The following is a 24,965-nucleotide window of genomic DNA, read 5'->3' as shown; positions in this document are numbered from 1 at the left end:
TGCATTAGTAATAATCTTTCAAAACTCTTTAGATTCTGGAGTAGTTCCTGAGGATTGGCGGGTAGCAAACGTAACCCCACTTTTTAAGAAGGGAGGGAGAGAGAAAACGGGGAATTACAGACCAGTTAGTCTAACATCGGTAGTGGGGAAACTGCTAGAGTCAGTTATTAAAGATGGGATAGCAGCACATTTGGAAAGTGGTGAAATCATTGGACAAAGTCAGCATGGATTTACAAAAGGTAAATCATGTCTGACGAATCTTATAGAATTTTTCGAGGATGTAACTAGTAGCGTGGATAGGGGAGAACCAGTGGATGTGGTGTATCTGGACTTCCAGAAGGCTTTCGACAAGGTCCCACATAAGAGATTAGTTTACAAACTTAAGGCACACGGCATTAGGGGTACAGTATTGATGTGGATAGAGAACTGGCTGGCAAACAGGAAGCAAAGAGTAGGAGTAAACGGGTCCTTTTCACAATGGCAGGCAGTGACTAGTGGGGTACCGCAAGGCTCAGTGCTGGGACCCCAGCTATTTACAATATATATTAATGATCTGGATGAGGGAATTGAAGGCAATATCTCCAAGTTTGCGGATGACACTAAGCTGGGGGGCAGTGTTAGCTGTGAGGAGGATGCTAGGAGACTGCAAGGTGACTTGGATAGGCTGGGTGAGTGGGCAGATGTTTGGCAGATGCAGTATAATGTGGATAAATGTGAGGTTATCCATTTTGGTGGCAAAAACAGGAAAGCAGACTATTATCTAAATGGTGGCCGACTAGGAAAAGGGGAGATGCAGCGAGACCTGGGTGTCATGGTACACCAGTCATTGAAAGTGGGCATGCAGGTGCAGCAGGCAGTGAAGAAAGCGAATGGTATGTTCGCTTTCATAGCAAAAGGATTTGAGTATAGGAGCAGGGAGGTTCTACTGCAGTTGTACAGGGTCTTGGTGAGACCACACCTGGAGTATTGCGTACAGTTTTGGTCTCCAAATCTGAGGAAGGACATTATTGCCATAGAGGGAGTGCAGAGAAGGTTCACCAGACTGATTCCTGGGATGTCAGGACTGTCTTATGAAGAAAGACTGGATAGACTTGGTTTATACTCTCTAGAATTTGGGAGATTGAGAGGGGATCTTATAGAAACTTACAACATTCTTAAGGGGTTGGACAGGCTAGATGCAGGAAGATTGCTCCCGATGTTGGGGAAGTCCAGGCAAGGGGTCACAGCTTAAGGATAAGGGGGAAATCCTTTAAAACCGAGATGAGAAGAACTTTTTTCACACAGAGAGTGGTGAATCTCTGGAACTCCCTGCCACAGAGGGTAGTCGAGGCCAGTTCATTGGCTATATTTAAGAGTGAGTTAGATGTGGCCCTTGTGGCTAAGGGGATCAGAGGGTATGGAGAGAAGGCAGGTACGGGATACTGAGTTGGATGATCAGCCATGATCATATTGAATGGCGGTGCAGGCTCTAAGGGCCGAATGGCCTACTCCTGCACCTAATTTCTATGTTTCTATGTTTTCTCACAGCTAACACTGCCCCCCAGCTTAGTGTCATCCGCAAACTTAGAGATATTGCCTTCAATTCCCTCATCCAGATCATTAATATATATTGTAAATAGCTGGGGTCCCAGCACTGAGCCTTGCGGTACCCCACTAGTCACTGCCTGCCATTGTGAAAAGGACCCGTTTAACAGCCAGATGTGATAACAGCCAGTAGTTCACAAGTAGTTATCCAATGTGTCATCAATGCATCGATCCACATTCCTCAGTAAATGTGTAATTGTGTTTTAGAAGAAGTATTAATGACGAATCGTTCCTTTGAATACAATTCACGCGGCGTCATTAACACTTCTTCAAAACATAATTACATTTTACTGAGGAATGTAGATTGATGCATTAATGACACATTGAGAATTTCTTAAAACTAACCATCATGAGTGAGAACTTCTTCTTGGTGAGATTCTTGGTCTGCAGCAGGTTAGTCATTCAATTTACCTTCCAACCCACGTTGTGTCTCTCTGTCTTTCGTACTCTCCCTCCCTCTCTCTCTCGCGCGCTCTCTCTCTCTCTCCCGTGCGTTCTCTCTCTCTCCCGTTCCCCACCTCTCTCTCGCCATTCCCGGAATCATTGACGCTTTGCGGTATACAAAAATGCTGGAGAAACTTAGCGGTTGAGGCAGCACCTATGGAGCGAAGGAAATATGCAACGTTTCGGGTCGAAACCCTTCTTCAGACCCGGCTATTTCCTTCGCTCCATAGAGATGCCTCGAGCCCTGTCCCACTGTGCGAGTCCACCCAAGAGCTCAAAATCTCGGTGTGGCATCTCTGTTCCTATCTTCAAATTCACACTTTGAAATAAAATACTGTTTTCGATTTTAGTAACATTTCGCAGCACGATCGTGATTAGTCGATTCCCATGCTTTTTCAATCATCGTTCGATTCAGTGTAATTTTCACACCTGGTTGATATAGTTTTTTTTAAAGATACAGTACATTACAATAAATTGTTTCAAGCATACCCGGTATTAAATGCACGAACAATAAGGTGGTTACTGATGTTACAAACGGTTATAAATGAATATAATTTAAAAGTGAAATAGGAGATTTCCGTGGAAAGAATATTTTATATGTACTTTATGATATTTTTTAATATGCAATGCATTTTTTATGTAATGTTGCCCCTTGTCTGTACGTCAAGTCCGCAATAAAGTTTATTATTATTATTATTATTATTATTATTATTATTATTATTATTATTATTATGATTATTGTACTACTGTTGTCCTTGTGTACGGGATCGGAACTTCGCTGTGATGATACGGTCATTCACAGGTTTACAAGCTATCATTGCTTTGTCTGCCTCTTTGTCTAACACCAGTCCTACTACTCGTATGTGGTGTTTTGTTCACGCCCAGAGTACATCCGTTTTTTTCCTTCGCTTGTTCGCTTTCCACTTCATCGGACTTCACTCACCCCGAAGATGCCCAGCTCATACTTCTCAAACTCTCTCAGCGGCTGGGATAAGTTCCCACTCTTGTACAAGGTCCTACATTCCAGGTAGCTATTCGCATAGCAGTTTTGGGAAGAGAAGATGTTACTCTTTTTCGGGGCACAAGCGTCCCGGAGGCTTTGGCCCGAGCCTGTCGTCCTTGCAGTTGGCGAGGTCCATCTCTCCTGCCGGTTTCCAGTATAGTTTATGTTTGCTGTTTCCGTAGCGGGTTAGGGTTTTACAGGGTAGGGGTGGGTGCTCGCTCTACGCCCAACCGTTCTCCGTTGTCCGGGCTTGGGACCGGCACTGGCTTCGGGTGTCCATAACCAGAAGCGGGACGCTAACCTATTGAGGGTGCAAGACGTCACACATGACAGAACAGAATGGCGAAAGCTTGCTGCCCAATGCACTAGACAGTGTGTGAAAATCTAAGTCTAAGTTCTATTTCTAACAAACATTTCTGTCCTTGGATCCTCAATTGCCAGAGTTAGTCCTTAAGAAATCTGGAGGTAAAGAACATCATATTCCGCTTGGATAGTTGATATACCAAGAGCATCCATACAACCACCCTTCTTCATTCCCACATCCAGGGCAAGATTTAGATGAAGAGAGGCCCTAAGCTATTTCACCTGTGAGCCTCCCCCCCCCCCCCCCCCCCAATCCCCCACCCCCACCCCCACCCCCAGGCTGCAGGTATGGCGACCGCTGCGGGCTGTTGGAGGGCGGTGGAGTGGCCAGGGTCAGCGGGCAAAGAATAGGAGGTCCCGGTGGGCGAATGGCCAGTGAGGCAGTGAGGTGAGTAGGCCCCCCTAGATCTCGAGGCCCTAAGCTTAAGCTTGTCTAGCTTATACATAAATCCGGCCCTGCCCACATCATTCCCTGTTAAACTATGTCTCTTTTTCCCTTCCCTTCCACCAATATTCATGCCTCTGGCCTCGCAGCTCAATCCTTACGTCACAGCATTTGTCTTGTTATCTGTAATCTTTGTCTAACTATCCACTTATCAAGCACCCTTATCCATCTATCAATCGCGAGGCTGTGTCCTGCCCATCCTCTCTTCCAACTTTCTCTCCCCACTCAGTCTGAAAAGGATCCTGACACGAAACACCGCCTATACATGTTCTCCAGAGATGCAGCTTTAGCCGGTGAGTTACTCATTCACGTTGTGTGTATTTGTGTAAACCAGCGCCTGCAGTTCCTTGTGTCTGGGTGTAAGATCCAGGTTGAAAGAAAGGTGCGAATTGTGGAGCCAAAATTGTGGCATACAGGTGGAACGTGAGGGGAGAAATTTGTGAGAATCCAGGTGGGCGACAGGGAAAGAGAGGGAGGGGAATGGGCGGACTTGCCTGGGCATTAGTTGAGTTAACTAAAATTGGAGAATTGAATGTCCACACGATTTTGTTGTATGGAAGCTAAGCGGAATATGAGGTACTGAACTTGTAATTCTCCAATGCAAATGTGTGAAATCATGTGAGTATGTTTGAGTGTGCGTGAATGTGGGAGTGTGGAAGAGCGCGTGAGTGTGTGTGAAGTTGTGCGATTATGGGTGCGAAACAATATGTGGGTCTGCGAGGTTGTCTGTGAATGTGTGCCTGTTCATGTCATAGTGCGCAAGAGTTTAAGTGTGTGTACGCGTGTGCATGACCGTTTTTGTGAGTTTCCATGTGCATGCCGGTGTGTGAGTGCGTGGGAGATTGTGAGCATGTGGTTGTGAGCGGATGGGTGTCAGTATGGAAATGTGCATGTGTGTTGCGAGTGAGGGTTGGGCTTGTCTGAACGTATTCATGCGAATACGTGAATATGTGAGTGTTAGTGTGTAAGCATTTTGGCGTATAAAGGTGTATGAGTGTGAGCCCGAGTGGGTGAGCGCATGACATTGTGTGAATGTATGAGAGTTGATGTGTCAGAGTGTGACTGAATGTGTTTGGGTGTGTGAATGTATGTGAATGTGCCATTGTCTGGACCTGTCCGATTGGGTTTAACTGATTCCAAATTACAGTGGGGCTCGACGCTGACTCACGACAAATATGATCCCTTCCGATTGGGACAACGAACACTCACGGTGACTTTGAACCCGAGAATAAGTGCGACCTAAGCACACATTCTCTATCACTTACACCCCAAGTACGTTCGACCCAACCAAATGTCGCTTTACTGAACTAGTCCTTTCAATTTGTCATCTGCCCGCATTTAAATAGTTCGAAAAGCAGTAAAGTTGCCCCAATTTCCCCACATTCTGCACAAATACTTGTCCCAAGAACAAGGCGGCCGGGTAAATATGATCTGTCATGCTTGATAGATTAGTACATACGATCTGTTGCAAACCACCTTACCTGATCTCTCCCCCTCTCCCCCTCTTTTTATACACGACACAGCATATCAAATCATAAACAAAAATGACACTATATCAAGTATCATTATAATACAACATTGCAATCATTGTTCACAATACTCTCAACCCCACGCGGTGACCAGCGCCCACGGAAGGACTCCAGAGTCCCCGTGGACACCGCGTGTTTCGTCTCCATGGACACACGTGCACGGACGTAGGCCCGAAAGAGGGGCAGGCTGCCGACTCTAGCCTGACCATCGACCGCTCGCTGCCTGGCCATCTTGGCCAGGCCCAGGAGCAAACCGACAGGTAAGTCCCACCCCCCACTCGGCTCTCCCCACACCCTGCCTTGTGTCCAAACACAAGAATCATAGGACTAAAATGCAACCAGAACTTGAGGAACAACCCCTTCAGATATTGGTACAGGGGCAGTAGCCTCTCACACTCCATATAAGCGTGGAACACGGTCTCTTCCTCGCCACAGAAAATACAGGCAGCGGACGAGCCCGTGAACCGACTCAAACGTTTATTACATGCCACCGCTCTGTGCAACACTCTCCACCCCAGGTCCCCAATGCAAAGGGGGACAACTCCCTTGTAGAGGGACCCCCACTGGGGACCTTCCCCGCCTATGTGTGTGTCAGGACGGGAAACGAAGGTAAGGAGGTGCAGAATGTGCAGGAACATTCTGTACAGTGAGCGTCCCTTCGCATCACGAAATGGCATGCTGGGCATCTCAGAAAGGCGGCTCAGGTCATGTGGAGCCGGTGCCCTCATTCAGAACCACTTTAGGTGCACGCCTCTCCTCGACATGAGAGGCGATCTCATTGAAACATATAAGATCGTGAGGGGCCTTGATCGGGTGGATGCACCGAGGATGTTCCCAATGATCGGGGAAACTAGAACTAGGGGACATAGTTGCAGAATAAGGGGGGGCTCTTTTAAAACTGAGATGAGGAAGAACTTCTTCACCCAGAGGGTGGTTAATTTATGGAATTCACTGCCCCAAGGAGCAGTGGAAGCAGAAACTTTAAATATATTTAAGACTAAAATAGATGGTTTTTTAGCTGCCAAGGGGATAAGGGGCTACGGGGAGAGGGCAGGGATATGGACCTAGGTATGGTTAGTATAGTAAGACCTGAGTGATCTCCTGGACAAGTGTCGATCGCCTGGATTGGGGTCGGAGAGGAATTTCCCGGATTTTTTTCCCGAATTGGACCTGGGTTTTTATCCGGTTTTTTGCCTCCCCCAGGAGATCACGAGGTTCTTGGGGTGGAGAGGGGTGATAGCGGTATAAAGGGGAGGGTAGTGTCTTGTGTTCTGTGTCTTGTGTCTACTGTTTGTGGGTAAGTGTGTCTGTTTAGTGTTCAGCCATGAGCGAATGGCGGTGCGGGCTCGACGGACCTGGTGGTCTACTCTCGCACCTACTTTCTATGTTTCTATGTTTCTATGACACCCGCCATGACTGGATGAAGACCGGCCACTCCGGCAGCCGCAACATCCCCCTCCCCTCGTGGAGCGACACGCTATCTGAAAACAACCAAATTCCTTACTTTTAGCACATCCCGGTAGAAAACAGGCAAACCCCTTAGGGCAGGTCGACTGATGCCCCCTTAGACAACGACCCCGACGGAAAAAATACCTGGCCAGAGCGTGCCATCTGGGGGGGGTCCTCTATATACATATACATATACATATACCTCCGCGGAGTCCTGAGACGGAGAGCCGCCACCTGGGTACGCACGCATACCAAGGACTGGCCGCCCTCCTCTAACGGGAGACTCAGGAGCGCTGAGGAGACCCAATGCTTCCTATTTCCCCAAAATAAATCCACCAGCTTCTTCTGTAAAACAGTTACATAAATGGATGGCGGGACAAGAGTAGCCAGCCGGTACCATAACATGGAGGCCACCAGCTGGTTTATGACCAGCACCCTCCCCTGAAAGGGAAGAACTCCAAGCAGGCCTGACCAACGCACCAGCCGGGCAACCACTTTCTTCTCCAACTCCTGCCAGTTCGCCGGCCAAGCATCCTCAGTGGGGCCCAGGTACACCCCCAGATAGAGGAGGTGCGTGGTGCCCCACGCAAACATTGCCATCTCCTCTGGTAGGGAGTCTACCTGCCACTGACCCACTAAAGTCCAGAGCATTTTCTCCAGTTAATCCTGGCAGAAGATGCAGCCGAGAAAATCTCCTGGCAGTCACGCATCCTCCGCAGGTCAGCAGGATCAGTGAACATAAGGAGTACATCATCGGCATATGCCGAAAGAACCACCTCCTCCCCCGGGCCAGGTAGGGCCAGGTTTGTCAACCTCCTCCGAAGAAGACACAGGAACGGCTCCACACAGACTGAGCACAACTGACCCAACATGGGACACCCCTGACGGACCCCCCTCCCAAAATGAAAGGGAGCCAACAACGCACCATTAACCTTCACAAGGCACTCCACTGCAGCATACAAAAGGCGGACGCGGGCCACAAAATGCGGTCCAAATCCAAACGCTTGCAACGTCCCGAAGAGGTATTCATGCTCTACCCTTTTAAAAGCCTTCTCCTGATCAAGAGACAGAAAAGCAGCTGACTGACCAGTACCCTGGGCTAGATGAATCAGGTCCCTAACCAGGTGGATGTTATCCTGAATGGACCGGCCAGGGACTGTATAGGACTGGTCAGGGTGAATCAGTTGAGACAGCACGGAGCCCAGGTGATTTGCCAACGCCCGTGCAAAAATTGTATACTCTGTACAAAGTAGCAATGTTAAAAAATGTTGAGATTTTAAAAATCAAGTATTTAATTTTCCCATCAGATAAAGCATAATACGAAGTTTAATTTGACACCTAATTCTCTTTCATATCTTCAGTATTAAAAAATTATGGCCATTTTCATACTCGAAAATTGGCATCTTGTTCCCTATTGCTTTTTCATTGACTTAACACAAAAGCTGTGATCGAGAACATTTAAAAGCCCATAACTTTCTTAAAATTTAAGAGAACTGAAAGAAATTTTCCGTTATTATAGATTGAAGCATTCTGAAACAAATATGAAACAATCTTACTTAGATGACTTGAAATTAAAGCATATAGTTAGTTAGTTACCTAATTGTAGCTAATTACAAAATTCAATTACTAGATCTAAACATCTATCCATTTCTTAAGAATAGATGAACATTTTTAAATAGCCTAAGTGTCCAAATAACATTCACACAATAATTCAGAATATAACATAATTTTAAAATCTCATTGTCATGGGTTTATAGGCCAAATGGAAAGAATTTAATGTTTAATACCTGTAAATTAATGGCCATTTAAATCAGCTTGCGAGTGGGATTTTCTGGAACGGGACCATTTGGAACGTTGAGGTTACGGTGATTTAGTCCCCATATCTGCAGCAAATACACTGCCCGTTCGTTCGGGGACTAAATCATCGTTTCACAACTTAAAATGTGAATTAAATACATCTTAAGAAACATTTTTATACATAAAAATAAACTACTTTCTTTTACCTGTCCCCTACATAAAATCCGGCCCCGTTGTCGGCATTGACGGCTTCAGAAGCTGATTTTAAAATCACTCCAGCGATTAACTTGTCGGGCGAATCTTTAAAAAAAACACACAGAACGGCCGTCGGAACGATTCTTTAGCAACATTTTGCACTCCAACAAAATATAATTCAGGACCAGGTCGGTAAAAAAGCGCGTTTTAACCCCCCCCCCCCCCCCCCAAACACGCCAAAATCGCCAACACGGCCAGTGGAAGAATTGCAGCGCCGCTGAAGGTAAGTGTTGTAACATACCTATACATGGGAGAGAGACCGGGCGCCAGTTTTTCAACAAGCAGAGTTCCCCCTTCTTGTGCAGCAAGACAACAACTGCGCTACGCCACGAGAGGGGCAACTCCCCGGTTGCCAGGCTCTCCCCCCAAAACCAACATGTAGTCACCCCCCAGGATATTCCAGAAAGCTCTAACAAACTCTACCGTCAACCAATCCAGCCCGGGGGACTTACCCCTCCTGAGCTGATGCAAGGCACGAGTCAACTCCTCCAAAGATAAAGGGCCATCAAGAAGATCGGCCACCTCCCTATCTACAGTCGGTAGACCCTCCCACATGTCCTGCTGAGCCTCCCCGCTGAATCTACCTGCGGAGAACAGGGAGCCGTAAAAGGACGTGACCAGGGCACTAGTCCTCTCCGGATCAGTGACAGAGGAACCATCATCTGCGAGCAGCTCTACAAGCTGCTTGATGGCTCCCCACCCCTTCTCCAGGGAGAAAAAGAAAGGCGAAGCTCGGTCCAGATCGTGCAGCATCTGGACCTGCGCCCTCACGTAAGCGCCTCGGGACCGCTCAAGTTGCAGGTTCCTCAAGGCTTTCTTCTGTGAGGAAAGAGTTAATAGACATGGTTGATTTAGACTAGGGATAGAAAAAAATATAACTTAGAAAGAAATAAGGTGTCAGCAGAAGCCAGACTGCTAGTAGAATAGAAAGTAACGATATAAAGAACAGAGAGAAATTATAGATAAAAAGTAGCAAGACAAATACTTCAGTATGAATTTTAAGAGAAATTAGAACAAAGGCAAGAAGGACACGAGGTCAAGTTCAACTACGCATGCTTGATGAGATTACATGAATATTAAATCACGCCCATAATGAAAAGATGCCTAATTTAAATGCACATGCGATGCATTATAGGGGAGGTGTCTTTGACGTTGGGTGGGCGTTCCCGGACGTTCTCATGGGAATCAGGGCTTTATGTTATGATTGGAAGAAGTTCAATGGGGAGGAATGAGGCTGTGATAATAATGAAAAGAAATGTATAAAGATAGAAGACATCCCGATCCTCGGTGTGCCTCTAGGGGACATCAGAGGAGAGGCACCTATTCTGCAGAATATGAAATTAATAAAAACACTTCTTTGCCTGAATTTGTCTCAAGAGCGTTTGTGATTTTGAATCTCACAACTTGGGGGCTCGGTTTCCGAGATCAAATACTCTGGACAGCTGACGGGAGTAGACGAACGAAGGGAAGGTGCACCCTGCTGAGTTCAGCGGTCTCAGACTCATTGCTTGCCATCAGCTGTTTGAGCAGTAGTATCCGGACCAAACAGAGACTCGGCAAAGAAGTGGGAGTAGTTGGAAATCGCGAAAAATCAATCGAGTGATTCTGTGCATAGACCCCGGTAAGAAACTTTGACTATTATAGTATTACCTGGGCAATTTGATAAGAGATCGGAGAGGAATTCCGATCGAGAGAATGGGAAATGTAAATGAAAAACCTGAAAGGGAGGGGAAAGGCCGTAAGCCAAATCCCCGCATTCTTCCCAATAGTCCATTGGGGCGAATGCTGAACCGCTGGGGGGCAGGAAATACCCAGGGGTTGGAGAAGACAACAATGATAAGGTATTGTTATTTTGAATGGCCAAAACACCCGATAAAAGGAGCTTCGGTCTGGTGGCCAGAGGATGGGTCAGATGAGGATTGGGTACAGCAGGCATTGAATGTATATGTGAAAAATAAACCCAATCCAATGATAGAAGAAACCATGTATGCCGCTGCATGGGAAACGGGATGTAATCTGTTGAAATTAAAAGAAGGGGTTGAACAGTCAAATTCCTCTACACCCTCATGGAATTTACTGGAGAACCTAGCTTCTCCCTATGTACATCAATTACCCGAAGTAGCGCCGTCAATTCAACCCCCGCCCCCACTCGTGGCGACGGGAGTGGAAGAGGTGACACCCGGGTCCGCTCTCGTGGTAAAGAGAAAGGTCAGGGTAAAACAAGAATTGAATGATGATGTTACTGACAGTGATGACACGGACAGTGATGACACGGACAGTGACCTACCGGACCCCAGGAGTGAGAAAGAAAAGGGAATAAAGAGACAGGAGGCGGTCAGGGTAGATGAATTAAATCCCCCGTCACCAGGAGAGGGAGTCAGAAGATCAGACAGAGTAAAAGGAAGTTCGGTAAAAATTAGACCCCTAAGAGAGGTACCCATGGGAGGACACCAAGGGGGAATGGGGTTTGTTAATGTCCCCTTAACTAGTACTGAGGTGAGGAATTTCAAGAGAGAAATGAAAAGCCTCCTAGGGGATCCTTTTGGTCTGGCAGAGCAGTTAGATCAATTCCCTGGGCCAAACACTTATACATGGGAGGAGTTGATGGCCATTATGGGGAATCTCTTCACATCAGAGGAGAGACAAATTATTAGGGCAGCAGCAATGAAAAAGTGGGAACAGGAGAACCCTCCAGGGCAGCAGAATGCAGCGGCAGCAGATACATTCCCAGTACAAGAGCCAGATTGGGACAAGGGAACAGCAGCAGGACGAGGGAATATGAAGGACCTGCGTGATATAATTATAAAAGGGATAAGAGAGGCAGTGCCCAAAGGACAGAATTTCGAACGAGCATTTGAGAATGGACAGCAGAACAACGAGGCCCCGACAGTGTTCCTTCAGAGACTCAGGAAGAACATGCAACAGTATTCCGGAATAGACCCGGGCTCAGGGGCAGGACAACAATTGCTTAGGGCCAATTTTGTGACCAAGTCCTGGTCTGATGTGAGGAAGAAATTAGAAAAGATGGATGACTGGAATGAGAAACCACTACCTCAGTTGCTTACAGAGGCCCAGAAAGTGTACGTGTGGAGAGATGAGATAAAACAGAAGGGGAAGGCTCTGATTATGATGCAGGCTGTAAAGCGAGTGGTAGATGTTAAGGAACAGGTAGGTACAGGAAGGAGAGGGAATTACTCCCGAGGTAGAGATAGAAGAGGATATGGCAGAAGAGAGGGAGAAGGATATGGCAGAAGAGAGGGAGAAGGATATGGCAGAAGAGAGGGAGAAGGATATGGCAGAAGAGAGGGAGAAGGGTACTGCAGAAGAGAGGGAGAAGGATGGGGGGTTGAAACGAGGTTTGCTGTCTCTCCCTTGGGGGGAATACGACTTTTTCGTCGTATCCCCCCTCTCTGCCTCCGTCTGCGCTGAGGCCTAATGGCGGAGCTGGCGACCTCGGGACTCCGGAGGCAGCCTGTCAGGACTTGCCCTGGGCTCGCTCCCGTGAGGGCGGCCCAGCTCGGGGCTGGAACTGTGCTCCCGTGAGGACGGCCTGGCGAGGGGCCGAGACTCTCCCGCGAGGGGCTGTGGCACTCCCGTCGGAGTGGCCCAGCCCGAGGGAGGAACGGCACTCCCGTCGGAGTGGCCCAGCCCGAGGGAGAACGGCACTCCCGTCGGAATGGCCCAGCCCGAGGGAGAACGGCACTCACGTGAGGGCGATCCGGCTCGGGGCTGGAACGGTGCTCCGGTGGCTGGGACGGCGTTCTGGCGGCGTTGACCTGAGTCCTGGATTCAGCCGCGGGCCAGCGGCTGCGTACGCTGGACTGGATGGCGGCAGCTTCGACCACCCCCGGGCCGCGGTGTTTGAACCGGCCCCTTTGCGGGGTTCGGTGAGCCGCGGGACTGTTGTGCCATCGCCCGGTGGGGAATCGCCTCAGCGCAGAGGGAGAAGAGGAGGGAAGAGACAGTAACCCTAAGATTTTTTGCCTCCACCACAGTGAGGAGGTGCTTGGTGGATACACTGTGGTGGACGTTAATTTGTGTTTACTGTTGTTTATTATTGTATGATGTATGTATGACTGCAGGCACGAAATTTCGTTCAGACCGTAAGGTCTGAATGACAATAAAGGGATTCAATTCAATTCAATTCAAGAGAGGGAGAAGGATACGGCAGGGGTCGGGAAGAGACAAATACGGAACCACATAGGAGGGTGGGACCTATAAGACGTTATTATTGTAACAGAGAAGGACACTTCAGACGGGAATGCCCTGAGCTTGTAGCGGAGTTCCGCACGTACAGAATGATGGAAAATAAATAGGGGGGTTAGGGGTTCCCGTCCCTGGGGTTAGGGAGCTACAGAAGGGAACCTCTGGTAAATTTAAAGATAGGACCCCAGGGAGAGGATATGGTGTTTATGGTAGATTCAGGAGCGGAGCGATCAAGTGTAATCAAAGTACCCGCAGGTATGGAGGCAGGACAAGGGAGAATAAATATTACTGGGGTTGGGGGAACTGTGATGGTAGCTCCCGAGATAGGAGGAGTAAATGTAAGGTATGAACACCGGGAGGCAGTAGAGGACCTGATCTTAGTCCCTCAGGCTGGTGTAAATTTAATGGGCAGGGATTTACAAATACAATTGGGAATGGGTACAGAACCGATAGAAGGAAGAATAGTGGTTCAGCTGTATGCTCTAACAGAGGAGGATGAGCAAAGAATTAATTATCAAGTATGGTCCAAGGAAGGAAACAGAGGAGGTTTGCAAATACCCCCTCTTCAAATAGCATTAAAAGATGGTGCAGACATAGTACGAGTAAGACTGTACCCCATTTCGACCGAGGGACGAAAAGGCTTACAACCAATCATTGCGAATTTATTAGAGGACGGGTTATTGGAACCACGTATGTCCCCCTACAATACTCCGATCCTACCAGTCAGAAAGACCGACGGGACGTTTAGACTCGTACAGGACTTGAGGGAACTGAACTAGGTGGTCCAAGCCCGACACCCGGTAGTGCCTAACCCTTACACCATCATGGGACGGATACCCCCAAGCCACAAATGGTTTAGTGTGGTAGATTTAAAGGATGCCTTCTGGAGCTGTCCGCTGGCAACAGAGAGTAGAGACGTATCCGCCTTTGAGTGGGAAAACCTAAAAACCGGGCGAAAGCAACAATTCCGGTGGGCGGTGCTCCCTCAAGGTTTTACAGAATCACCAAATTTATTCGGCCAAATTTTAGAGCAGGTATTGGAGGATTTCCCAGGTCACGGGGAAACGCAACTATTACAGTATGTAGATGCCCTCCCTTTGTCAGGAGAGAGAGGAGAGGAAGTAAGGGACGCCAGAAAAAGCCTGTTAAACTTCTTGGGAAGGAAGGGGTTAAGAGTGTCTCGTAACAAGCTTCAATATGTGAAACAAGAGGTAAAATATCTGGGACATCTGATAAGTGGAGGAAAGAGACGAATAAACCCCGAAAGGATAGCTGGGATCACGGGAGTACCACTACCAAAGAATAAGAAAGAGATCCGAAAATTCCTGGGATTGATAGGATACTGTCGACTGTGGATAGATGATTACTCCAGACAAGTAAAATTCCTGTATGATAAATTGGGAGAAGAAAAAGACAAAGTTCAGTGGACCCCAGAACAGGAGTTGAAATTTGGGAAATTAAAGAACAGCTTGATTACTGCTCCCGTGTTGGCTCTGCCCTCAGTAGAACAACATTTCCACCTGTTTGTAAATTCAGACAAGGGGGTGGCACTAGGGGTACTCACCCAGAAAAGAGGGGGAAATCGACAGCCAGTGGCCTTCCTCTCGAAAATATTAGATCCAGTCTCCAGGGGATGGCCGGGATGCATACAAGCGGTAGCAGCTACCGCAATATTGGTGGAAGAGAGTAGGGAATTAACCTTTGGAGGCACTCTGGTTGTTTCTACACCACACACAGTAAGAACCATACTCACTCAGAAATCCAACAGATGGTTAACAGACTCTAGACTTTTAAAGTATGAGGCCATCCTGATGGAAAAAGACGATTTGATGATAATTACGGATAAGAACCTTAACCCGTCCCAATTCCTGTATCCAGCAGAGAAACAGGGTGACAAGGAAGAGGGCCCAGTACACTGCTGTAGTGAAATAATAGATTTACAGACAAAAAGTAGAGAAGACTTAGAAGAGCAACCTCTGGCTGAGGGCAGCCGGTGGTTCATAGATGGATCCTCCAGGTGCATAGATGGAAAAAGACATAGTGGGTACGGCATAGTGAACGGGGAAACTATGGAGGAAATTGAAAACGGCAGGCTACCTGGTAGTTGGTCAGCTCAATCTTGTGATTTTACTTCGGAGTCACGTGAGTGACTACGTGAAGAACCCCGCCAGGACGCATGCGTGTCATATCGCTACACGCATTGCAACAAGTCACAGCAAGGGGGAACGACGTTCCCCTAGCGGCAAATTTTGAAAGCCAGGAACAGCAGGCAAGGAGAATGCGTTCCAGAATTTGAAAGTCGGAAACAGCAGGTAAGAAGACTCTGCGTTACTTCCACTCACCTTTTAGGTGGAAACATGGACCGGTTCCATGAAGGCTGCGGGAAAGCTGGCGGGGGAGAACCGCGGAGTCGCGGGCAACCGGCAGCAGCAGCCAAAGGCACGCTAGCTCCCGTAATGGGAACAGCTGTGCCCGACTTTCGCTCCGGACTCGCTCCCGCACCGGGCCCGGCCGGGCGGGAGAGGGAAGCAAAAAACTAATGTTTCCCCGCGCTGGGTTTTTTCACAGGAGGGGAAGCTGGACAAAGTGGTGTCCACAGATGCTGCTAGTGAAGTTGGCTGGGGAGGACCGCGGAGTCGAGGGCAGCCGGCAGCAGCAACCAATGGCACGTTAATCTCCCGTAATGGGAAGAGCTGTGCCGACCTTTGGACCCGCGCCCGCCAGAACACCACGGCCGGGTGGGAGACTATTCAAATGGGGCCGTTGACTTTTGACAAGTCAATAACGGCATGCAGACGGGGTGGCACGACGTTCACCCGTAGCAACCATTTTAACCTGGACCTGCAGGTAAGAGCTGCGGTCTTTTTTGTATTTACCATGCTGATTGCAGGTGCAGAAACCAACGGGCTGCGACAAAGCTGGTGGGGTAGATGGGATAAGCTGTGCCAGATGTCCTCCACACCGGCCATATCCACTCCACGGAAGGACAGTAAGGACAAAGCTGGAGAAGGAGGACCGTGGAGCAGCGGGCAGCCAGCAGCAGCCAGCGGCACTTGGATCACCCATATTGGGATCTGCTGTGCCCGATGTCGCCTCCGCACCGGCGAGATCCACGCGGCCGGGCGGAAAGGCTAGACACAAAACAAACAAGGTCGTGGACTCAGAGGAGTCCGACTTTGAACAACCGCGGGCGGCCAGCGCCCGAGAGCACTGGAGCCGGAAGAAGCGGTGTATGGAGCTTTGCTCCAACGTGACAGACTCCGGGAGATGGAGTCGGGTCACTGTGGGCCCTATGATAAACCCACAGCAGTACCTCTTGAAGGGCTGCACAGTGCTTCTACCTCATCAGAGGGGAGCATTGCGGGTCAGTTCTGGGCTGACCTGGAAGAGGGGTCCGCAGAAGAAAAGACAAGTGTGCAGGGGGTGCAGGAACAAGAGAACCTACTGGAACCCACTACGGCCAACGACAGCACCCCCACGCACCCACCAGCAGAACTGGTGAAAGCTCGAAGGACCGGTACCCAAAACATGAGTATTTTTAGGCCATGGCCCAACCCGGCCTTCTTGGAAGATGCGGGGACCTCCAACGCCAACCAAACCGAAAATCCAGACCCCTACAAAAAGTAAACCTGCCACTGGTAACTATGGAGGTAGGTGGGTCTGGTTCCCTACAATATACAGTGGGCACGGAGATTGTGTGGAGATTACACTCTTTTCTGAATGCATGGAGCATGATAACAACCGATACTTACATCTTAAGCAGTATCCAGGGATATACAACATAGTTTATACACAAGTACAGCCCTCCAGTTCAACATATACTGAACTGAATGTTCGTGCCTTCTGATAAAGGAAAATCAAAAGCGCAAGCTGAACTGAAGCGGCTTCACATAAAAGGTGTAATTGAGAAAACTCAACACGAACCATTAGAATTTGTGTCCAATATATTTATCAAAAACAAAAAAGATGATGGTCATCGCATCATCATAGATCTGACAAAATAGATACCTTTGTTACTGCTTAACAATTAATTTCCAAAGGTTATTTCAATGGCCAGCATCGATTTAAAAGATGCTTACTATTCAGTGCCTATACGAGGTGACCACAGATGTTACTTAAAATTTAACTGGATGGTACAACTCTGACAGTATAAAGCACTGCCAAATGGGTTATCATCAGGCCAGGCTGTTCAAAAAAAATTGAAACCAGCCCTAGCGTTTCTACGGAAACGTACACACATGGTCACGGCATATTTAGATGACATACTCATTATGGGCAAAACTTTGGAATTGGCCAAACCTGTAACAGCCACAAAAAAAGTTATTTGGAAAACTGGGGTTCATTTTTCATCCAGTTAAATCTAAACTAACGCCTTCCACTACTATGGACTACCTAGGGTTTCACCATTGACTCAGTTCACATGTCGGTGACTCTGCCTAAGGGAAAGGCTAGAGATTTAATAGAGGCTTGCAATAACCTCACTGACATCAGAAAACCATCCATCAGATTGGTAGCTAAAGTAATTGGCATAATGATGGCTGCCTTTCCAGCCACTCAATTTGGACCTCTACATTACCAAAACATACAGAGAGCAAAATACAAGCACTCTAAATTATGCAGGTCACTTTGACAGATCTGTGAAACTACCAACCTAGCTAAATGGAACTAAAATGGTGGATAGATTACATCTGGCCTTGATCCAATCCAATCATTGTCAGTAACCCTTCCATGGTACTACAAACTGATGCCAGTGCACTTGGGTGCGGAGCCACCAATACCATACCACCGTGGTAGCATACATTAACCACAGGGTGGAAACAAATCGACATCATGTGACAATCTGGCTATACAAATTGGCAATGGTGTATCCAGAGAGATATTTGGATATCAGCCACTTACCTACCAGGAAGACTAAATTCAGTGGCAGATACCAGGTCACGCAAATTTAATGAAAACACCAAATGGATGTTGAATAAAATAGTACTGCTGATATCACAGCAAAATATGGAACACCAGATATCGATTTATTCGCATCCAGACTTAACCACCAGTTATCAAATTATGTTAATTGGGAACCAGACCCTGGGGCAGCGGCGACAGATGCATTTTCGCTGCATTGGGGGGGGGGGGGGGGGATTGTTTATTACGCATTCCCTCCTTTCCCGCCTCATCAGTCGGGTATTAAGGAAATACAACAAGACTCTGCATCTGGTATTGGTAGTACCCGATTGGCCTACACAACCATGGTTCCCAGTGGTATCAAACATGGTATCAAAGACATGAACATCCCGTCTGTTCTGGAATATCTGGCAGGCCTCCACTATGATGAGGGGCTCAGTTACAGTGCCATCAACTGCGCCAGATGTGCCCTATCGACTTACCTATGGCAGGGGACAGACCATTACACTGTTGGGACTCACCCACTGGTACAACACCTATGAGGGAAACCAGATACTCCCAAATATGGGATGTGAGAATAATCCTGAAGATGCTCAGGAATTGGTCTCCAGCAACAGTTCTGTCCCTACACAGACTGACATTAAATCAGTCATGCTAATGGTATTAGTCACGGCACAGAGGATACAGTCACTGCAAAAACTAGACTGGACAACATGACTTCCTCAACAGAAAATATTACGTTTCATATTTATGAGATAGTAAGCAGAACAGAAAGGGATCAGCAGGCCTCAATATACAATTAGGTCATACCCAACAGATGACCGTCTGTTTATAATATGTCGTTATACATGGAGAAAAAGAATATCCTAAGAGGCAATGAAAAGGCACATTTTGGTCAGTCACTAGCAACCACACCAAGAGTGACGGTCCAGACCATCTCAATATGGCTGAAACAGGTGCTAACACAGGCTGGGGTGGAAACTATTTGTTTTTAAATCTCTTTTCACCAGGGCTGCAGCTACATTGGCAGCGATACAGTTGGATGTACCAATGGACCAAATCCTCAAGGCAGCAGGATGGTCTGGAGGGGAAAACATTCCAATTATTTTATAATAAACCAGTAATGAAACCTGGAACGTTTGCAGAAACAATTTAAGTTCTGTAAATTAATTTAAACCCATAAAAAGGGTTTATAAATTTGTGTTAAATTTTTTTATGATTTCAATGTCGAATTCATGTCCAAATTATGTTAACACAATTCCTACCACAGTCAAGGCAGACGTGATGCATGGACTCGTTTCCACGGCATGAAATCGCAGAGCTTTAAAATCTTCCCGTAGTCACTCACGTGACTCCGAAGTAAAATAGTAAGATTAAACGAGAACTTACCAGTTTGAAGTTTGATCTGTATTTTATGAGGAGTTACGATGAGGGATTACGTGCCCTCCGCTCCCACCCTGATCATATACGTAACTGGTATCTCTTCTCTAATCTTACGATGTTTAGTCATTACAGTTATCTGTGATTTCACACCGCTGCTTTGAAGAATACACGCATGCGTCCGGGCGGGGTTCTTCACGTAATCCCTCATCGTAACTCCTCATAAAATACAGATCAAACTTCAAACTGGTAAGTTCTCGTTTAATCGTACTAATTATATGCATTAATGAGAGCTTTAGAATTATTGGAAGGGAAGGAAGGAACAGTATATATCGATTCAAAATACGATTTTGGAGTAGTACACACCTTTGGGAAGAGCTGGAAAGAGCGAGGAATGATAACAACTCGAGCTAAAGAATTAGCGTATGAGCAATTGGTAGGACAGACACTGGAAGCCTTGCAAAAACCAGAATGAATAGCCATAGCACATGTGGCAGGGCATCAGAAGGGTAACACCCTGGAGGCCAGAGGAAATAGGGCAGTGGATGAGGTTGCAAAAAGAGCAGCCACTGAACAGATGGTAGAAATGAAGTCACTAATACCTTTAAGGGAACCAGAGGAAAAGATACCTATATTTAGTGAGAAAGAACAGGAAAACATGAAAGAAATGGGGGCTCAGCGTACTTCAAATGGGAAAAGGTGGACACCAAATGGAAAGCAGCTATTGAACAAAGAAATAATGAGGGAGTTATTAGGGAGATTACATGGACAAAGCCATTGGGGAACACAAGCCCTCTGTGACACCCTCCTCAGAACCTACGCTTGCTGTGGGATGTTTACCATGGCCAAACAAGTCATAAGGGGCTGTGTAATATGTCAGAGAATGAATAAGAAAATCATGAGAGCAGTCCCAGGAGGAGGACAACCATTAGCAGTTAGGCCCTTCCAAAGAATACAGATAGATTTTACCGAGCTGCCCCGGGTAAGAACATGGAAGTACCTGTTAGTGGTAGTGGACCATTTTACCAGATGGGTAGAGGCATTCCCCACGGCAACTGCCACCTCACAGGCGGTAGCCAAGATATTATTAGAACAAATTATACCCAGATATGGGATTGTGGAAACAATAGACTCAGATAGAGGGACCCATTTTGCCTCCAAAACACATGAAATGATATGTGAAGCACTGGGAATAGAATGGAAATTGCATACACCATGGCATCCCCAGAGCTCAGGAAAGGTGGAAAGAATGAATGGCACCTTAAAGACCCAAATCACCAAGTTGATAGAGGAAACGAGACTCCCCTGGACTAAGTGCCTCCCGATAGCCCTGTTGAGAATCCGAACGGCACCTCGAAAAGACATAGGGATATCACCGTATGAAATGTTATTCGGGCTCCCATACTTAGGGAAGATAGAAGGAGTCCCAACAATACAAGGGAACGATGTGTTCCTGAGGACCTATTTACTGGCAGTGTCCCAATCTCTTGCAGAACTAAAAATTAAACGATTGCTGGCCCAGAGCCCACCACTGGACTTCCCGATTCACTCAGTCAAGGCTGGAGACTGGGTATTAATAAAAAAACGTGGAAAGAAGAAAAACTGCAACCTAAGTGGACTGGACCCTACCTGGTGTTACTAATCACAGAGACAGCAGTATGAACAAAAGAGAAAGGGTGGACTCACGCAAGTCGAGTTAAGGGTCCTGTGGAGGCCCCACCAGACGATATCAGCCCGTGGACAGTACGCAAAGGAGAAAAACCATTGACTTTAATATTTACCAAGAACCCGCAGGGAAAATGAAGATTTCGTGTTGGTGGGTCGTGTGTTGGGTGGTTACCCAACTTGTAAGTAATGTAACATGCATAAAAATCACAATACCACAGAATAGAAGGTCCACCACCATCCCATTTGATGTATGTAAAGGAAAATGGTGGTGCGGCTATAGAATGTATGTATGCACCCATCCCTGTAAAGATTGGCACGCGGTGTTTACTTCATCAAAATATGGGTGGCATCGGACCACCTATCAAAATGAATATATCAAAACCCGAACGAGAAATTGCCAGGACGCCTATATGTGAGCATACAGAGTGTCCAAATACAGGAAAGTGGTAGGTATTGGATATGTGCAGATAAAACGGGGAAGGACGCATGTCTGAAGTTTGAGATAGAAGTAAAGCGAGATAGGAAGATGGGAAGATACGAGGATAGGGGAGAGGTGTTCAAGATAGATGACAGTCAGAATAGGGATCCCAGGGCAACACCAGCACCACCAGTAGTCAGCAATGTCATCAGGGAAAATGAGTCTTAGGATCTGAAGATAATGATAGTAGCAGGAGAAACAGGATTAAGGCAATTGCTTGAGAAGGGAATACCAACAGGGGGAAATGAGCCAACACCTGGCTTGCCTGGATGATGTACACAGCCAGAAGTATGCAACGAACCAATTGTTACGCCTGCGCCGGAGCTAGGCCTCAGTTGGTCCCAGTACCATTTCCCCTGAATTGGGCTAGAACACCTAGGGCTATGACATGTATACTACAGCTATTCACGAATCCCCTCTTACCAAAAAATGCGATATGCCAGAGTTATCATTACCTATTTCCGACCAGAAACAACAATACGAAGGGCCGAAGGGAAGACCCATGACCTCCTCCATTTACCATTCCTTTTGGGGAGGAGGGGTTTGAGTGCTATACAAGAAATAACCCAGATGGACAGGACATGGGGGAGGTGCTCAACTGCAATCAGACGTATAACATAACGGCTGAGGAACAGGGGCCACTGTTCAATAGCTCCTGGCTGAAAAAGCAGATAGTCAGTAGAGCCGATGTCTGGTGGTGGTGCGGGGAGAATACCCTGTGGCCCCGGTTACCAGGGTCATGGACGGGAACCTGTACCCTCATACAACTGATGATGCCCTTCATCATAGCAGTAGAACATGCTGTAGAACTCAATAAAGGAAGCCGACGACAAAAGAGAAAGGTGAAAGGATCATTCGACACACACATCTATAGAGATGCGATAGGGGTGCCAAGAGGGGTACCCGATGAATTTAAAGCCAGAAATCAGATAGCTGCGGGCTTTGAGTCCATACTCTTCTGGTGGTCCACAATTACTAAAAATGTGGACTGGATCAACTACTTATACTACAATCAACAACGCTTTATAAATTACACTCGAGATGCAGTTGAAGGATTAGCGGAAAAACTGACAGCTACCAGCCAAATGGCCTGGCAAAATCGTATGGCCTTGGACATGCTACTGGCTGTGAAGGGAGGGGTGTGTGTAATGTTTGGCGAACAATGTTGCACATTCATCCCCAACAACACTGCTCCGGATGGGTCAGTTTCAAGAGCCCTAGCAGGTCTCACCTCTCTGTCTATCGAATTGGCTGAGAACTCTGGAGTAGACACCTCCTGGACCGGGTTTCCAGACTCCTGGTTTGGGAAAGGGAAGCACATCTTTACATCAGCCCTAACATCAGTGATAGTCATGGTGGGGTTACTGTGTTTGTTCGGATGTTGTATCATTCCCTGCGTACGGGGATTGGCTCAGCGATTGATAGAAACAGCCCTGACAAAGAACAGTGCTGCCACCATAATGGCCTTCAGAACACAGTATGACCAACGAGAGGAGGATAGGGGGGTGAAAAATCTGCTGCTAGCATTAGAAAAGGAGGAGATAGTGTAAATCAAGGGTGCGTAGCAAAAAGAAAAGGATGGATTGTGAGGAAAGAGTTAATAAACATGGTTTTAGACTAGGGATAGAAAAATATAACTTAGAAAGAAATAAGATGTCAGCAGAAGCCAGACTGCCAGTAGAATAGAAAGTAACGATATAAAGAACAGAGAGAAATTCTAGATAAAAAGTAGCAATAGAAATACTTCAGTAGAAGTTTGGGTGGGCGTTCCACGACGTTCTCGTGGGAATCTGGGTTTTATGTTATGATTGGAAGAAGCTCAATGGGTGTGAAAATAGTGAAAAGAAATGTATAAAGATAGAAGACATCCCGATCCTCGGTGTGCCTCTAGTAGACATCAGAGAAGAGGCACCTATTCTGCAGAATATGAACTTAATAAAAACACTTCTTTGCCTGAATTTGTCTCGAAAGCGTTTGTGATTTTGAATCTCACAGGATGTATCTTTAGAAAGGAGATGGGGAGGAATTTCTTTAGCCAGAATTTGGTGAATCTGTGGAATTCATTGCCACAGATGGCTGTGGGGGCCAAGTCGTTGGGTATTATTAAAGCAGAGATTAATATGTTCTTGATTACATTCACGTTACAAGTTATAGGAGTAGAATAACCATGCTGCCCATCGATTCTACTCCGTCATTCAATCGTGGCTGATCTCTGCCTCCTAATCCCATTTTCCTGCCTTCTCCCCAAAACCCTTGAAACCTGTTCGGGTGATTAGTAAGGGTGTCAAAGGTTACAGGGAGAAGGCATGAGAATGGGGTTGAGGGTGTCAGATAGATCAGCCATGATTGAATGGTGAATTAGACTCGATGGGTCATTATTAACATGTCTCAACCGACTCTTACAATGGTGAATTAGATTATTCTGTCTTATTACCATATCTCCACCGACTCTTACAAACTTCAACAGATATATACCACAAACAGCAATCTGTTGCGTTGCATCACATCTTAGTTTGGGAATGCTCTGCCCAGGTCCGTAAAAAATTGAAGAGTTGTGGATGTAGCCCAGTCCATCACACAGACCACACTCCCCACCATTGACCGTTTCCATCTACACTTCACGCTGCCTCAGGAAAGCCCAATATTAGTGCAAAAAGCCCCAAATACTTGGTTCAACAAAGACAGCCCACGGTTCATATTTCCCACCCATCCTGCCTTTCCCTTCCAAGCGCTCCCTCCACAAACCCGCCTCCCCCCCCCCCAGAGCGCACCCTCACTGCCCCCCCGGGCGCTGCCTCCCCCGGGCGCTCCCTCACTGCCCCCCACCCCCCCCAGGCGCTCCCTCTCCCCCCCAAGGCGCTCCCTCACTGCCCCCCCTCCCCACAGGGCGCTCCCTCACTGCCCCCTCGCCCAGGGCGCTCCCTCACTGCCCCCCCCTCCCCGGGCGCTCCCTCTCCCCACCCCCCGGGCGCTCCCTCACTGTCCTCCCCCCCCCCCCCCGGCGCTCCCTCACTGTCCCCCACCCCCCCTCCCAGGGCGCTCCCTCACTGCCCCTCCCCCCAGGGCGCTCCCTCACTGCCCCCCCACCCAGGGCGCTCCCTCACTGCCCCCCCCCCTCCCCGGGCGCTCCCTCTCCCCCCCGGGCGCTCCCTCACTGTCCCCCCCCCCAGGGCACTCCCTCACTGCCCCCCCTCCCCGGGCGCTCTCTCTCCCCCCCCCGGGCGCTCCCTCTCCCCCCCCCCCACCCCCGGGCGCTCCCTCACTGTCCACCTCTTACAAACCTCTTACACACACACACACACACACACACACACACACACACACACACACACACACACACACACACACACACACACACACACACACACACACACACACACACACACACACACACACTCACCCCACACACACACACACACCCCACACACACCGACACACACACACCCCACTCACACACCCCACACA

This window comes from Amblyraja radiata, chromosome 3, assembly GCF_010909765.2.
Source record: "Amblyraja radiata isolate CabotCenter1 chromosome 3, sAmbRad1.1.pri, whole genome shotgun sequence".
NCBI classification, from domain to species: Eukaryota; Metazoa; Chordata; class Chondrichthyes; order Rajiformes; family Rajidae; genus Amblyraja; species Amblyraja radiata.
This window is presented reverse-complemented; position numbering follows the sequence as displayed.